Genomic DNA, 16,606 nt, shown 5'->3' with positions numbered 1-16,606 from the left:
CGCAGGAGGTTCTTTGATATGCCGTAGAGCCTAGCGAATACGCGTGGGCAACGCGTCGATGGTTGGCTTAGCTGTCTGTCCTGGCTTCGATTCCCCATCAAAGTTATCTCGTTTGACAACCACTCCTTAGTGACTAGAACACTACTTCCCATGATCTGATGAGTCGAAAACCAGTGCCTCTGTTATTTTAAGTTGTTAGCTATATGTATTTCGGCTGCTTCTTTAGTGACTGAGTCCTAGTATGTGGAGGCGGACGAGAGGATCTTGGCCTCTACGTAATTCATCGCGTTTTACTTGTCAGTACACAGATGAACAGCAGCAGATTTTGTGGCTCACCTTGTCTTTTGTGACGGTGTCTTCATCACGTTTTCCTTTAGGTTTGCTCCACGACCTGCTGATCAGTATTTGCTTGCAAGCGAAGTTAAAAAAGATAATCACGCACTCAGCGTGCGATATGCCTCCATGATATATAACTTGTCTTTTATATTAGTATTGCTTTTAGTTTTTATACAAAAACAAATGATATTAGTACTTCGTCCAGGCTTCAAAGTCTAAGAAGCCGACTTTGCCTAGGGTATTGAACGCGTCTGAGGTGGCTAATAGTGAATGTTTCATCAGAAGTGGCGGCAGCTGCGAATACAGAATAACTAGACCGGGACCAACGCAAAAAAGAACCAAATCCTACTTGCGTCTGTCTTGTGGTCAGGGTCTGCTTGCCAGGGGTGCGGCTGAAACATATATTCTTGAACTAATCCTTCCACTATTAATAGTCTGCGTTCACCCAACGAGTCTACTCAACCCCACCTGATTCCTGGTACAATCATCATGTAGCATTTTGATAATCACATTGTTACCCCAGGAGGTCAATCCACCGCAGAGTATTACTGGTCTTGCGGGTTCTGGGGCGACCAGGTTAAAATGCAGTATGATTCAGCAGAGGAAGCCGGATGCCTCAACAAATACATATTTAGCAATACGTAAAATACACACACTTTTGCAACCAAGTGAACTTCATAAATTGGAAGATACATTCAAAGAACAGAAGACTCAATTTTGGCACTTCAAGAAACACGAATGACGGACAGTAAAAACATGGATTTCGGCAATTATCGTCTTTTCAAAATAAAACTGATAAAATAATACTTAGTAATACACCACATCGGGGGATTGCTTTTGCAGTCTCCAAAAATATTTTAAATTCGATAACGGAGGCAGGACCCATTAATAATACACTAATGATAATTTCTCTTAAATGGGCAAAGAAAGCATACACTTCAATTAATGCCCATATGCCAGTCAATGAGGAAAACCGTAAAAAACCTGAATATGTTATTGAAGCTTGGGAAACTTAGAAAGCATCATCTCGAAAATTCCCTCAAACCATTTTAAAATTTTAATGGGTGATTTTAATGCTGAAATATGTAAAGAGAAAAAAATATAAGAAAACGTTGGGTAGATTTCCATCGCATAAATGGCCGAACCAAAATGTCCAAAGACTTGTTGAAATGTACAAAAATTTTAACCTTAAAATCATGCCAACACATTTTAAAAAGGGACTCTATTGAACAAAAAACTTGGCGGCCACCCAATACATTTATTGGGGAATTTCAAATCGATCATGTGGGAATTTCATACCCTAGCTACGAAGAAATTTTAAATTTCCAAGTTAGGAAAGGGGCCAGTATTGATTCTGACTATTATTTAACGCGAATAAAAGTAAAACTTCAATCCCTAAAGCTCTTCAAAACAAAAAGTGTTATCCCAAAATTTGATACTGCTAAAATGACCCCAACTCTAACAACCGAACTTGACAAAAAACAGTCCAACAATTGGTGAAGCTTAAGAGAAAATTTCAACTTTTAGAAATCGAAAATGACGTCCAAAAGAAATGTACAAGAAACTTTTATGAAACATTCGAAAGAAAACTAACAGTTTTCCAACCTCTAATATTTTGCTTCGAAAATGAAAATGGCAGTTTGGCCCTTAATAACCAGGAAAATTGTAAAGTACTTGTTAATTATTTTGAAAAACTATTAAACTGTGCAGAAAAATCGAATAAATTCCAACCACAGCAAACTAATAACACCAACCCTAACTCTAAAGAACCTAACGAAATCGAAATAACTAAACAAATTGCCGGCCGCGGTGGTCTAGCGGTTCTAGGCGCGCAGTCCGGAACCGCGCGACTGCTATGGTCGCAGGTTCGAATCCTGCCTCGGGCATGGATGTGTGTGATATCCTTAGGTTAGTTAGGTTTAAGTAGTTCTAAGTTCTAGGAGACTGATGACCACAGATGTTAAGTCCCATAGTGCTCAGAGCCATTTTTTCAACTAAACAAATTAAGAGACCTAAAAACAATAAAGCATCCGGGGAAGGCGGTATGATTGCAGAACTACTAAGATCGGCTGGCCCTAACACTGTATAGGAGATCACTCACCTAATAGGAGATAGACCCGATGTTAGTGACTACCAAGGAATTTTTTCTTCTCCAGGTCACATACAAAATTCTCTCGCAATGTTTACTTGATCGAGCCCAGGAACATTAGAACCTAGAAATGGTGAATACCAAGCAGGCTTTAGACCAGACAGATCCTGCCCGGAACAAATTCTTAATTTAAAACTAATCCTTAGGCACCAAAGGATTTATAGTAAAAATATTTTATATAAATTTGTGGATTTTAAAAAGGCCTGCCGGCCGCGGTGGCCGAGCGGTTCTAGGCGCTTCAGTCCGGAACCGCGCGACTGCTACGGTCGCAGGTTCGAATCCTGCCTCGGGCATTGATGTGTGTGATGTCCTTAGGTTAGTTAGGTTTCAGTAGTTCTAAGTTCTAGGGGACTGATGACCTCAGATGTTAAGTCCCATAGTGCTCAGAGCCATTTGAACCATTTAAAAAGGCCTACGATTCAGTTGATCGTAAATCTGTTTTCCAAATTTTAAAGGAACAGGGGCTAGGTAATAAAAGTCTAAAACTAATTAAGGAAACGTTAACCGGTACTAGCTTTAAAGTTAAATTGTTGGGAGAAATCTCTTAACCAATTGAAATAAAGACTGGTGTTAGACAGGGAAATGAACTTTCCCTATTGCTGTTTAACTGTGTTTTTGAAGAGGTAATTACAGAATGGCGAGAGCAAAAGTCGAGTCAAAATATAGATCAATCAATCAAGATAGGTAGAAGTAATATTAGAGTAGTTTGCCTCGCCTTTGCCGATGATCTGGCAATTTTAACTAGGGATATTACTACAACCCAAAAACAAGTTGAAATTCTTAAAGAAGTTGTAGAAAAAGTAGGACTACACTATATGACATGCAACAAACAAGCACCAAAGTTTATAAACACGATATATGGAAAAGCAGAAAGAGTTTGGAGGAAATCGTACAAGAAAACGGTCTGGCGAAAGCCGCAAACGAAGTTCCCTGTAAAAAAATAGTGCATTCAGATTTACACAAAATATTTATACCAAAAATGACTTTCTAAATTCATTAAACCTGAGTGCCTTTATGGAGCAAAAACTTTAATTTTAAATAGAAAGAGGGATGTTGAAGAAATTTGAAAAATAAAAGAAAGAAGGATTATTAGCAAAATAGCAGGCCCTAAAATTACTGATGGAGAAACTTATAGGCTGAGAAGTAATAAGGAAATAGAAAAATTCACAGACATACATGGTGACATGAGGAAACGAAGACTTAGATTTTATAGGCACAATAAAAGAATGGCAGCCACTAGGTTGGCAAAACAAATAGTAGAATTCTACGAAAACAGAGGTAAACCAAAACTGAGTCAAGTAAATGGATCGCTGCGATTAAGGAGGATGTTAAAGTAGCTGGCATTACTCAGGCAGACGTTACAGATAGAAAACAGTCAGACAGTTGGTGAGAGGGAAATTAGAAAACGGGCTGGAACACCATGGTCTGATGAAAGAGACTTCATTCTGAAAGGAAGAAGCACTCAAGAAGAAGCATTTGGACTCAAAGGAAGGTCAACCATTAAAAGCGACAGTGACTGACTGTACTGTATAATAATAATTATTATTATTACTTCAATTTGTGCCACCTATACGTGGATTCTTCCTCTCGTTTAAATATAGTTACTGAATGTATTTTACATTTAAGGATGCCATTGTAATTTAGTGCCACAGACATGATACGTGAATTGGAGTGGCAGTCATTAAAACAAAGGCGTTTTTCGTTGCGACGGGGTCTTCTCATGAAATTTCAATCACCGGTTTTGTCCTCCGATTGTGAAAACATTCTGTTGGCACCTATGTACATCGGGAAAAAAGATAATTATAATAAATAGAGCGACAGCTTGAAGGTGGTTCATTGAACCCTCTGCCAGGCACTTAATAATTGTGAATAGCAGAGTAATTATGTAGATGTAGATGTGGTGGCAGTGATACATTATCTCTGGTCTGTGGAAATCTGTCACAGATGGACAAAAGACTCAAGAACAGGACACTTCCTGCAACCCACTAAACGTATTTCTCGGAAAGACTAATCCTCCCTCCCCCCCCCCCGCCCCCCCCCCCCCTGGAAGAACAACCAAATTTTGGAAAACTCTCCACGACGCTTTTTCTAAAGTCCGCTCCCGCCCGCCACTGCCATCCACCATCCACCGCCAACTGCCGTAGCTGAGAGCACAGTCTTTGGCCAGCCACAATGAGAGACAGCATCTCCAGCCGGGTAACCACCTCTATCGATGCCGACAAAAACTAGTCATATACAATCGGTCGTAACTCCAGCAGGCCACAGCACAAAGCAAGATAAATGACGGCTATCCCAATCACGTGTTGTTTATCTAAAAGTGACGTATGGCTACCCATGAGGCATACCCCATGCTGTCAGTAGCAGCCCCCAGAAGAGCACTGCCACTCTGAGCGAGAAAACATTTCAGTGTAACAGTTGTATTTAAAGTCAACTACAAAAGGAAACAAGATGTGCCACGTCTTGAATCTGAAACCCAAAGACCGTGAATGCATCGAGACCAAAAATGTCGTCCAATGTCGCACCGTCTACTGTCAAAAAGCTGATCGCCCTCGTGATGATTTGATACTCGACACCAGTCATGAATTCGCGTTGACAGGAATGGGCTGGTTTACATAACCAAACAAACGACGATTTGTGGGGGAGAGAACTGGTTTACCCAGACTATTGTATGTTTTATGGCTCACGACGTACACAGAGGGCCCGGTGTCGATCTGGAAACAGAACGGTTGTTGCTGAATCGATAGTGTAATGTAAATCTTGGGGGCAGGGCGGGAGGGTGGGGGAGGGTAAATGTGCACAATATTATGCACTTTCAACAACTCCTGCCACGAGATGACTGGGTTTTCTGTTTCGTCTTCATCATCATCATCATTCATCCCCATTACGGTCGGAGGAAGGAAATGGCAAACCACCTCCGCTAGGACCTTGTCTAGTACGGTGGTGCGTGTCTCCCGCATCGTCCCCTATGCTCCTCGGAGTATGGGACCTCATCCTCCTCCTTCAGCTCCACATCTGTGTCTGAAGCCCGGCTGTGTGGGGACCTATGACAGAACGCGTCCACGTGTCCTTGTTTACTGTAAGAAGCATACCCAGCGCCTATGCAGGCAGCATCCCAGGAGTGAGCACGAGAACAGTACCTGGTTCATTCACCCCTGCTGACTGCTGTTCATCGGCTGGAATTTGCACAAAGAGTGGTGACAGGTGGCCTTTTCAGATGAATCACATTTCAAGCTCCATCGGACCGATGGTCGTTGGCTTGTACAACGTGAAAAGTCTGAAAGTGAACACCATGCAACGATCGTCGGAAGGGTCCAAGGCGGAGGGCATACCCTGCATGATCGCATGATTCTCGATGGCACAGTGTGTCTCTCCAATCCCAGCACTCTCGCAGTTTGTTTTTCCTGGGCACAATGGCCTCTACCAGCTGGACAATGCAATGTGTCATACAGCTCACACCACATCCCTGCTGGTACCTTCTGGGACCTCATTTAGTTTCTTCCTGCACTTTTCGCAGCAGTTCGCACTGGAATAGGTTGTTATTCATGTTTTGAACAGGTTGTCACATTAATGTGACTGGACAGTGTACTATCCATTGTCTAGAAATTCCTCCATACTGAACCATGCTGTAAACACGGGCTTAACGTCTGATTGGGCTGTCCATGCACTCGAAGCATTACATAGTTTGAGAAGAAATTAAATCATGACTCACTAATAAAGAAAATAAATTTATTCTATGAATCCGCGTCCGTTGTGAATATTTTTTTAATAAAGCCGTTTCTATCGGTAAATAAAATTTCTTAATTTATTATGCCGTTTCCGCTATTGTCACCATCAGACATCTGCAATTAGGATTAAAGAAACATAAAGAGCGGCTGCCGTTTGTTATACATCAAGCCATAAAAATTAAAAAGTTGAAAAATACTTTTAAAATGTTCATACAGCACTAAGCTTAAAAGTTGCTGAGCAAGGATCAATGTCAGCATTAAACACTCCCGCGTAATTGGGGCGTCAATCAATAGCGCGGCTCAAAAAATTATGCAGAGATGTAACTTCTAGCCGACAAGTGGCGCTAGTATGATGAATGTTGCCTTCAAATTTATATTTTGTTATTTTAACCAATTCATATTTATAAAAAGCATTCTTTAAATTATAAAAATCGAAAGTCAAATTACAAAACATGAATTAATTGTCTATAGTTGGTTGGTTATTAGCTTCTCAGATAGCGCCAAATACTCCATGTAGTACTCCCTTAACTTGAGCCGACCGTTGTGGCCGAGCGGCTCTGGGTGCTTCAGTCTGGAACAGCGCGACCGCTATGGTCGCAGGTTCGAATCCTGCCTCGGGCATGCATGTGTGATGTCCTTAGGTTAGTTAGGTTTAAGATGTTCTTAGTTCTAGGCGACTGATGACCTCAGATGTTAAGTCCCATAGTGCTCAGAGCCATTTGAAGCATTTGAACGTTAACTTGACAACAACCAGTCAGTGACTCTGCTAGATAGTAATATCTATACAACAAGCGCATGAAATTTAGTATTAAATACGTTTTACAATGGCAAGATGTTTCGACCATAAAAATAGAAGTAGCTGTTATAATGACACGTGTTCGATAAATTAAAAAAGAAAGTTTCGTACGTCCATTCTCTGTGTTGTCTGGCGCACTGAAGACATGCAGCTTTTACGCGCGCGTAGGTAATGGTTGGATACTAAATATGACGAAATTGAAAAAGAAATGATTGCTGGAAAGACTCATTTAGCTTATAGAGAAGTCAAAACAATCAACAGTGAAATTAAAAAGGATGGAAACGCTAAGAGTCCAATGGGAATTCTACTGTTAAATGCAGAGGAGAGAGCGGATAGGTGGAAAGGGTACATTGAAGGTCTCTATAAGGGGAAAGACTTATCTGATAGCGCGATCAAAGAAGAGACAGGGGATCAAGTGTTAGAATCAAAATTTAAAAGAGCTTTGGACGAGTTAATATCATACAAAGCCGAAGGGACAGAAATTCCATCTGAATTTCTAAAATCTTTTGGGGGAAGTGCCAACAATTCCACTATTCACATTGATGTGCAGAATGTATGAGACTGGCGATGTATCCTCATATCTTCGTAAAATATCATCCACACATTTCTGAAGATTCCAAGAGCCAATAAGTGCGAGGACTGTCGTAAAATCAGCTTAGCAGCTCATGCGTCCAAGTTCCTGACAAGAATAATAAACAGAAGAATGGGAAAGAAAATTGAGGATCTGTTAGATGACTGTCAGTTTGGGTTTAAGAAAGGTAAGGACACCGTGGAGGCTGTCCTGACGTCGCGGTTGAAAATGGAAGCAAGACTGAAGAGAAATCAAGACACTTTCATAGGATTTATCAAATTGGAAAATGGGTTCGACAACGTGAAGTGATGCAAGACGTTCGAAATTCTAAGAAAGTAGGGATAAGCTGTAGGGAAACACGAGTAATACAGAATATGCACAAGAGCCAAGAGCGAACAGTAACACTGGAAGACCAATAACAAAGTGATTGGATTAAAAACGGTCTAATACAGGTATGTAGATTTTCGCCCTTATTGCTTAATCAGCACATCAAGAAAGCAATGGCGGATATAAAAAGTTTCACGAGTGGGATTAAAATTCAAGGTCAATGGGTACCACTGCCAAGATTCACTTATGATACTGCTATCTTCAATGAAAGTGAAGAAGACTTATGGGATCTGCTAAGTGGAATGAACAGTCTAATGAGTGCAGAATATATACTGAGAGTAAATCGGAGAAAGACGAAAGTAATGAGAAGTAGCAGAAATGAGAATAGTGAAAAACTTAACATCAGGATTGGTGATCACGAAGTAGATAAACAAATTCTGGTACTTAGGGAGAACAAGAACGAATGACGGACGGAGCAAGGAGGAAATAAGAAGCAAAGTAATACTGGGAAAAAGAGCATTCCTGTCAAGAGAAGTGTACTAGTATCAAACACAGATGTTAAGAAATTTCTCAGATTGTACGTCTGCAGCAGTATTCTGTGGTAGTGAGATATGGGCTCTGGGAAGACCGGAACAGAAGAGAATCGAAGCATTTGAGATGTGTTGCTACAGAAGAATGTTGAAAATTATGTGGATTGTAAGGTAAAGAATGAGGGAGTTCTCCACAGAATCAGCGAGGAAACAGATATATGGAAAACAAAGACAAGAAAAATGGCTCTGAGCCCTACGTGACTTAATATCTGAGGTCATCAGTCCCGTAGAACTTAGCACTACTTAAACCTAACTAACCTAAGGACATCATACACATCCATGCCTGAGGCAGGATTCGAACCTGCGACCGTAGCGGTCGCGCGGTTCCAGACTGAAGCGCCTAGAACCGCTCGGCCACAACGGCCGGCAAAGGCAAGAAGACAGGAGAAGACGATGGGACATCTGTTCAGACATCAGGGAATAATTTCCAAGGACTAGGGGAGTTGTAGAGAGTAAGAACTGTAGAGAAGACAGAACAATTGAGGACGTAAGCTGCAAGTGCTACTCTGCGAAAAAAAAAATTGACACAGGAGAGGAATTCGTGGCAGGTTGCATCAAACCAGTCAGAAGACTGATGACTCGGAAGAAAAGGAGCTCTCGCTATGTTCGTTTGGAACCTTTTCGATAGAAATCTGCATACACTAACAGAGTAATTACTGTCTTGTTTGAAATAGATTGTCATTGACGAGGCGCAACACACTTCTCCGATCCCTATAGGTTAGCCCCTTTAACGACCAGTGATTTCACGCCGTGTTGTCTGCCAGTGGTGTATCAGTACTTGTAGACAGGTTGCACCGACCGTACTGATACACTAGCAAATCGGGGAACTTCATTCATGGAGTTGTCACAGACGCGTCGAAAGACGACAGCTTCGTTCTCTCATTCTGTCGTGTCCCCACGTCGAACTATCTTAATTACTGAGTCCATACAACCGACTGAAACGTACACACCACTTAACTCTCGCGAATTCGGGAGGACGACGGTTCAATCCCGCGTCCGGCCATCCTCATTTAGGTTTTCCGTGATTTCCCTAAATCGCTCCAGGCAAATGCCGGGATGGTTCCTTTGAAAGGGCACGGCCCACTTCCTTCCTCTTCCTTCCCTAATCCGATGAAACCGATGACCTCGCTGTCTGGTCTCCTCCCCCAAAAACAACAACAACAACAACAACAACTCTCGCAAATTTGGTGTGGCCAATGGAGGGTCACATGACGGCCCGCTACCTGTTCTACGTCGTATACAACACTCCGAAGTGAACAGTCCGCTGCTTTATAGGGATGACTATCCGGTGAGCTTCTGTGTGTCAAACCCTGCAGTGTCTCCACGTCACTTCGCTCCCCCTCTGTAAATATGAAACTGGTTGTACTTGCACCAGTTGTGCAATGAAGACAATGCAGCGGCTCTGGGAACTTGAAGTACGTTGTCGTTATCCCACGATTCCCAAGTACGTGCAGTATAAATAGGGCGCCGAACAAATGGCCCAAACGTACATGGACCGACAGCTATGGCGGCGAGGGCTGGGGGGCAAAGTCCTCTAGAGATCTCGCTGCCTGACGCGGTCTGCTCCCGTGTGATACTCACAAAGCTTCCGTGCCGTCCGGAAGTTGGCGTACAAAGGGCCAGAGGGCAGCGCACGGAGCCGCGCATGCAGATAGCCGCTGATCCGCCGCTGCCGCTCCGCTCACCAGCGGCAGTGCCGGGCAGCTGGCTGGACGCGCAGCCGTGGAGTACCACCCTCGTGACAGCCGGACGGCGCGGCAAAGAGGATTACTGCCCGCCAGCGGCCAGCGTAGGCGCTTTCAAAGTGCATGTGTGTGCAGAGCGTTACGCTCCGCTGGCTCCGTGAGAAAAGCTGGACTCTACACGCTATAACAGGTAAGCTTGTAAAAATAGCGTTTCTCGGTTACACGGTTTGTGACAGAGCACCAGGAACAATACTTCGCGTAAAATGTACAACTGTTTTTGAAAATTACAACACCAAAAAAGAGTCACGCAATTACAATGAAATCTGTTCCACAAATTAGGGACATGAAAATATACAGTGATTCAACATACAGAATTGTAAATGTGCAGATCGCACACTATAACTTGGTGCCTGTGTGGAATATGGTGGCTGTGAAAGCGATCGGATCGTAGCACATTGATTGTTCAAGACAAGCCCCTACTCCTCACACAGCAGCCAGCTTATAGGTTACGAAAGAAACCAACATTTCATGGATTAGTGCAACGTTGAAATGACATACAAAAGTTGAGGGCGAGCCAGATACAGTTTCTTCACTCGTTTTGGTTATTAGTGGCGGCTGATTATGATTGAAGTGCAGCTATCCACAGACGTCCAGTGTGGGCTGTAATTATCATGTAACAGCGGAAGTTGGTAGTACGGCAGTGAAACTTGGTAGACATGCTAGTGCGTTAATGCAGAACCAATTGACGTTGGAAAAAAATTAGTACCAATTTTGGCCACCAGGTGCAAATGTAGCGCTGTACACTGTACGACGGTATGACACCCACGCTGTCACTTTACAAGTCATAACGTGAGTGAACAATATGGCTATCGAGAAGAGAGACCGTGCACTGTTAGTCAAACTGTTTTATGTTAACAGCATCGATTACATCTACATTCTACATTTATACCCCGCAAGCCACCCAATGGTGTGTGGCGGAGGGCACTCTACGTGCCACTGTCATTACCTCCCTTTCCTGTTCCAGCCGCATATGGTTCGCGGGAAGAACGACTGCCGGAAAGCCTCCGTGTGCGCTCGAATCTCTCTAATTTTACATTCGTGATCTCCTCAGGAGGTATAAGTAGGGGGAAGCAATATATTCGACACCTCATCCAGAAACGCACCCTCTCGAAACCTGGCCAGCAAGCTACACCGCAATGCCGAGCGCCTCTCTTGCGGAGTCTGCCACTTGAGTTTGCTAAACATCTCCGCAGCGCTATCACACTTACCAAATAAACCTGTGACGAAACGCGCCGCTCTCCTTTGGATCTTCTCTATCTCCTCCGTCAACCCGATCTGGTACGGATCCCACACTGATGAGCAATACTCGTGTATAGGTCGAACGAGTGTTTTGTAAGCCACCTCCTTTGTTGATGGACTACATTTTCTAAGGACTCTCCCAATGATGTCAACGTGGCACCCGCCTTGCCAACAATTAATTTTATATGATCATTCCACTTCAAATCCTTCCATATGCATACTCCCAGATATTTTACAGAAGTAACTGCTACCAGTGTTTGTCCCGCTATCATGTAATCATACAATAAAGGAGCCTTCTTTCTATGTATTCGCAATACATTACATTTGTGTATGTTAAAGGTCAGTTGCTACTCCCTGCACCAAGTGCCTATCCGCTGCAGGTCTTCCTGCATTTCGCTGCAATTTTCTAATATTGCAACTTCTCTGTATACTACAGCATCATCCGCGAAAAGCCGCATGGAACTTCCGACACTATCTACTAGGTCATTTATATGTATTGTGAAAAGCAATGGTCCCGTAACACTCCCCTGTGGCACGCCAGAGGTTACTTTAACGTCTGTAGACGTCTCTCCATTAAGAACAACATGCTGTGTTCTGTTTGCTAAAAACTCTTCAATCCAGCCACACAGCTGGTCTGATATTCCGTAGGCTCTTACTTGTTTATCAGGCGACAGTGCGGAGCTGTATCGAACGCCTTCCGGAAGTCAAGGAAAATGGCATCTACCTGGGAGCCTGTATCTCAGATTACAGTGTTGCATTGAGAGAGTATCGCCAACTGAAAGGTCTGAGGACAGGCCCAGTGTCGTTAAATGTTTTAAAGCAGATGATAATGAAATTCGGAAACACAGGTGATCTTGGTGTGGCACCTGGAAGAGCAAGGCGTCCTATCCCAATGGACGTTACTGACGAGGTTGCTGTTGCTGTAACTGCCCGTGCAGCATGTGCCCCGGATAGTTTTAGCAGTGCTCTTGCAGTGTTATGACAACTGTTAATCCCATGGTCAACAGGACAGAAATTTTGGCGGTCTATATGACAATGGTAACCGCACAAGATCTAGACGGTGCTGCAACTGAAACCTCATGATCCGCAACAACGTTCTGAATTTGCTCTTCGGTTTCTTGCACGGATCGAAGATGATGGCAAGTGGTGGGGAAATAGTCTATGGAGCGACAAGGCACGTTTTACACCGCAGGACTACCGAATTTATGGTACTGTTAAACCGAGTGTTGCGCACTAAGAGCACTGCACTCGCCGTATATTACTTTATAGCGTGGATTCAGCAGCAACTTTATTTTCTGTTCGTTCTTCTTTCAAGAGAATACGTCCAGAGGGCCTGTCATACACTATGTGATCAAAAGTATCCGGACATCTGGCTGAAAATGACTTACAAGTTCGTGGCGCCCTCCATCAGTAATGCTGGAATTAAATATGGTGTTGGTCCACCCTTAGCCTTGATTACCGACTTCCATTCTCGCAGGCATACGTTCAGTCAGGTGCTGGGAGATTTCTTGAGGAATGGCAGCCCATTCTTCACGGAGTGCTGCACTAAGGAGAGGTATAGATGTCGATCGTTGAGGCCTGGCACGAAGCCGGCACGAAGCTTGTGGGTCCCAGTGGCTCGATTGGACAACGATCAAAGAGATACTAAACTGAATCAGTGAGAAGGAAATTTATAGCGTAACTTGACTAAAAGGGGGGGGTCAGTAGGTAGGAAAATTGCTGTAGCACCATGTAATCTTCAGTTTGATGACAGAGGGATGTTTGGGGGGGGGGGGGGGGCAAATGCCAGGAGTACAGTTCATTAAAAGACTAACAATATAACACTTGAAGATTGTGCGAGATCCAACGAGGTACATACCTTCATAGTTATACCAACCGCTCGCTCGCCCAGTGTAGTTTACATGAAAATTCAGGGAACAAACACACACACGTGCAACAATTCGTCATGTGTGATAAAAATGGCCACAAAAAGCCTCGTAAAATTAATTGATCAGTGCACTCTCGCCCTATTGTATAGAAAACTCTGAAAACACACTCGCAATGTGTGACAACAAGAATGATGGGGGCTCAGGAAAGCTATTTAACAAGTTCAAATCGCTGCCCAATAAGAGAAGTGTTATGCTCACCATAAATATTCCAACAGTTTTCAGACGAGAAGACATTTTAAGCCAGCTTCCCATCCGTCAAGTGATTGAGTGGCTAGCGGCTCGAATTCAGACAGGTGTCTCAGCACCAACAGTACGCAGGACAGGCTGGCGTTTCTGCCCCAGTGATCAGCTCACTGGGAAACTAAATGTATCCGCAACAACAGCGGACCTCCAACAACACAAAGAGCCTGCAGTAAGCCAACTCTCCAACTATGACGTGCACGCGCGTATATTATCACTCGGCGCCAAATGCGTGCCCTCTTACAGAAGCGTGTCCATCGGTTACCCAGCAGCCAGGCGAAGACAGTCCTGCAGAGCAGCTGCTAGTGATATCGCACATGTCCACCTCAGATATGGCTCGCACAGGTCTCATTTATGACGCTTGTGAATCAGTGGGTCATAATTGTCTGTTACACGATATTCTTTCTTCAGGGACTTGCGCTTTTGTTGGTATCAACATCGATTGTACAGAACTGCAGAGCATTACATATGAATGTCCTTGAAAATACTAGAACAGACACAAGTTCAATTTATAAAATTATTTTTATTCAATATTAGCTGTTCTAACTGGGGCACATCCGTTGACAGTGTGACATGAGCCGGCCGCGGTGGCCGAGCGGTTGTAGGCGCTTCAGTCCGGAACCGCGCGACTGCTACGGCCGCAGGTTCGAATCCTGCCTCGGGCATGGATGTGTATGATTGTAAGGTGTCAGGCAAATCCAACACCTTCCATGAAAATCCTGACATGATAGCAAATCCGACAGCATGTCACATAGCTCCGAATAAATCCTGACATTAAATTAACCAAAGTAATACAATCAACGAGTGAGCAAATGGAATACCACAGACTAACACAAGAACGCCTAAATGCATGTCATACCTTCCCACCGTGAAACAGACGCAGTTCTGAGGGAAGAAACGAGAACAGAAGCCGAGAGCACAACCGTGTTAAGCTAGAAGGCCCTACGATAAGGGACCGACACCCACGTCGCCAGCTGACCGCCAAAACCACCCTCCAGCCCATGTTAAAAGCTAGAGCCCTCCAGAAGAACAGTATAGATCTTACGATAACACTAAAAGGGCCACACCAGCTGCAAGTTTTAGCGTGAGACTTTGTCGCGTGTCTGTTACGTTGCAAACGTTAAAAACATTGCCCCACCACGAAAAGTATAACGTTTCTCATTGGATAGACAGAATTTTGTAGGCAGAGCTTAAGGTTAACATTGAGACCCTGATTGGTCAGTTGAAAACACAGCCAGATAGCTTTTTTTAAACCAACTTCGGTAAACTGTAGTAAGGAGAAGTTAAGAAGCAGTTGCTTCCGAGATGGCGAGGTGTGGAGCTGCGCCGCCCACCGCCCCCTGACGCTGCCTAACCAGCAACAAGGTAAGTAACACACGCGATGCCACATAACAGCGCATAAAGCTTCACTCAGAACTACAGAAGTCTCATCTGTTACATCCCCTTTTTACGTAATACTAGTGTCGATCGTCTATTAAATCTCATGGTGTTCACATTTGCCACTTGAAGTAAAAATCTGAACCGGATGATTTTTCTGTTATATAATTATTGAGAACCCACATCAGCCACTGTAACTTACGACAAGTTAGATAAGTAATTAAAGATAATTGAGGGTTACTGTAGACCATTTTGATAGTTTTTGCATTTATGAAACTTAACTTAAATCTAGATTATAGATGTGATATGGCATAGGTCATCCTTCGATCCATTGTAGAACTTGGAAACCCATTCAGGGAATATTCGTTCACATTTTTGTGGAACGCAGTTGGTTTTTGTCATCCTGTATTAAAATATTTCCCTTTATCAATAGTGCAATTTATAACAATGTTTTGTGAGTAGAATAAAATTTCCAGTGGTAAACTTAACTGCTTTTTCGACGTCATTTTACCAGCTAACTAAAAATAGGAAAGCCTTGAACCCCTTCCACTAAATTTAGTTAGTATTAAGATTCTTTTACAGGGAGTGCAGTGGAGCTGACGCTGAAATCATTAAGTATTTGATTATATCGTCGCTAGGCTCACTGAACTCTTCTGTACTCTAAATGTCATGTGTGGTCTGGCGTCTCCTTACCAGCAACAGGTCCCAGGTTCAAACTAGTCAATTCCCTAAAAAACAAGCTCAGAGCGTCGTTGCGCGAAAGTGGTAGGGAGACACGACTTAGAACAAACAGACAACACGCAGAATGTTAGATGATGTCCTTAGGTTAGTTAAGTGTAAGTAGTTCTAAGTTCTAGGGGACTGATAACCTCAGATGTTAAGTCCCATAGTGCTCAGAGCCATTTGAACCATTTTGCGACGTGAGAATTGTTTTTCTTTACCAAACAGATTTTTGTCGGTGATGTGTTACCGTTGTGGCCAGCAGCTTGATGCGGCTCTCAACACCACTCTACCATGTGGAAACATTTTCACCTCTGCGTAACAACTGCATCCTGTATCCAGTTGAAACTGCTTACTGTACACAAGCCTTCTTCTGTTGTAGGGGAGCATAGGATTATTATTGTTACGGTATGCGGACAGTAAAGAAGCCACGCTGTATAGTCCTATGAGCTTGCTATAAGATGACTCAATTGACACTAATTCAAAACAAAGACCACGGCCATACAACCCGGAAGAATTCTCGGCAGCTGAAACATGCAGTCGTGAAAGCCTTCATTGTATGATCAAAACAAAGAGACACGCTGATGTACTACTTAATTTCTGAACGCAGTGGCTAATAAAAGTACCTGTCTCATTTTATGAAAGCAGCATGTCAACTAGTTAAATTTGTGTACCTCCATTGTAATTTATCACTACTTAGGCTAGATCTTGGGCAAGCTCGACCCATCGTGATATTGCCTCAATTTTCCGTGTTTTATCTATCGTTCCGCCTCCCTCTGCTACCCCCAATGGGTGAAAGTTAATTTAAGGGGATTGTATTTACCGTTCCTGGCCGTTCAACGGAGTTAACAGTTAGTTTTTAA

Source organism: Schistocerca cancellata, chromosome 2, assembly GCF_023864275.1.
Source record: "Schistocerca cancellata isolate TAMUIC-IGC-003103 chromosome 2, iqSchCanc2.1, whole genome shotgun sequence".
Classification (NCBI taxonomy): Eukaryota; Metazoa; Arthropoda; class Insecta; order Orthoptera; family Acrididae; genus Schistocerca; species Schistocerca cancellata.
Note: the sequence above shows the minus strand (reverse complement) of the source record.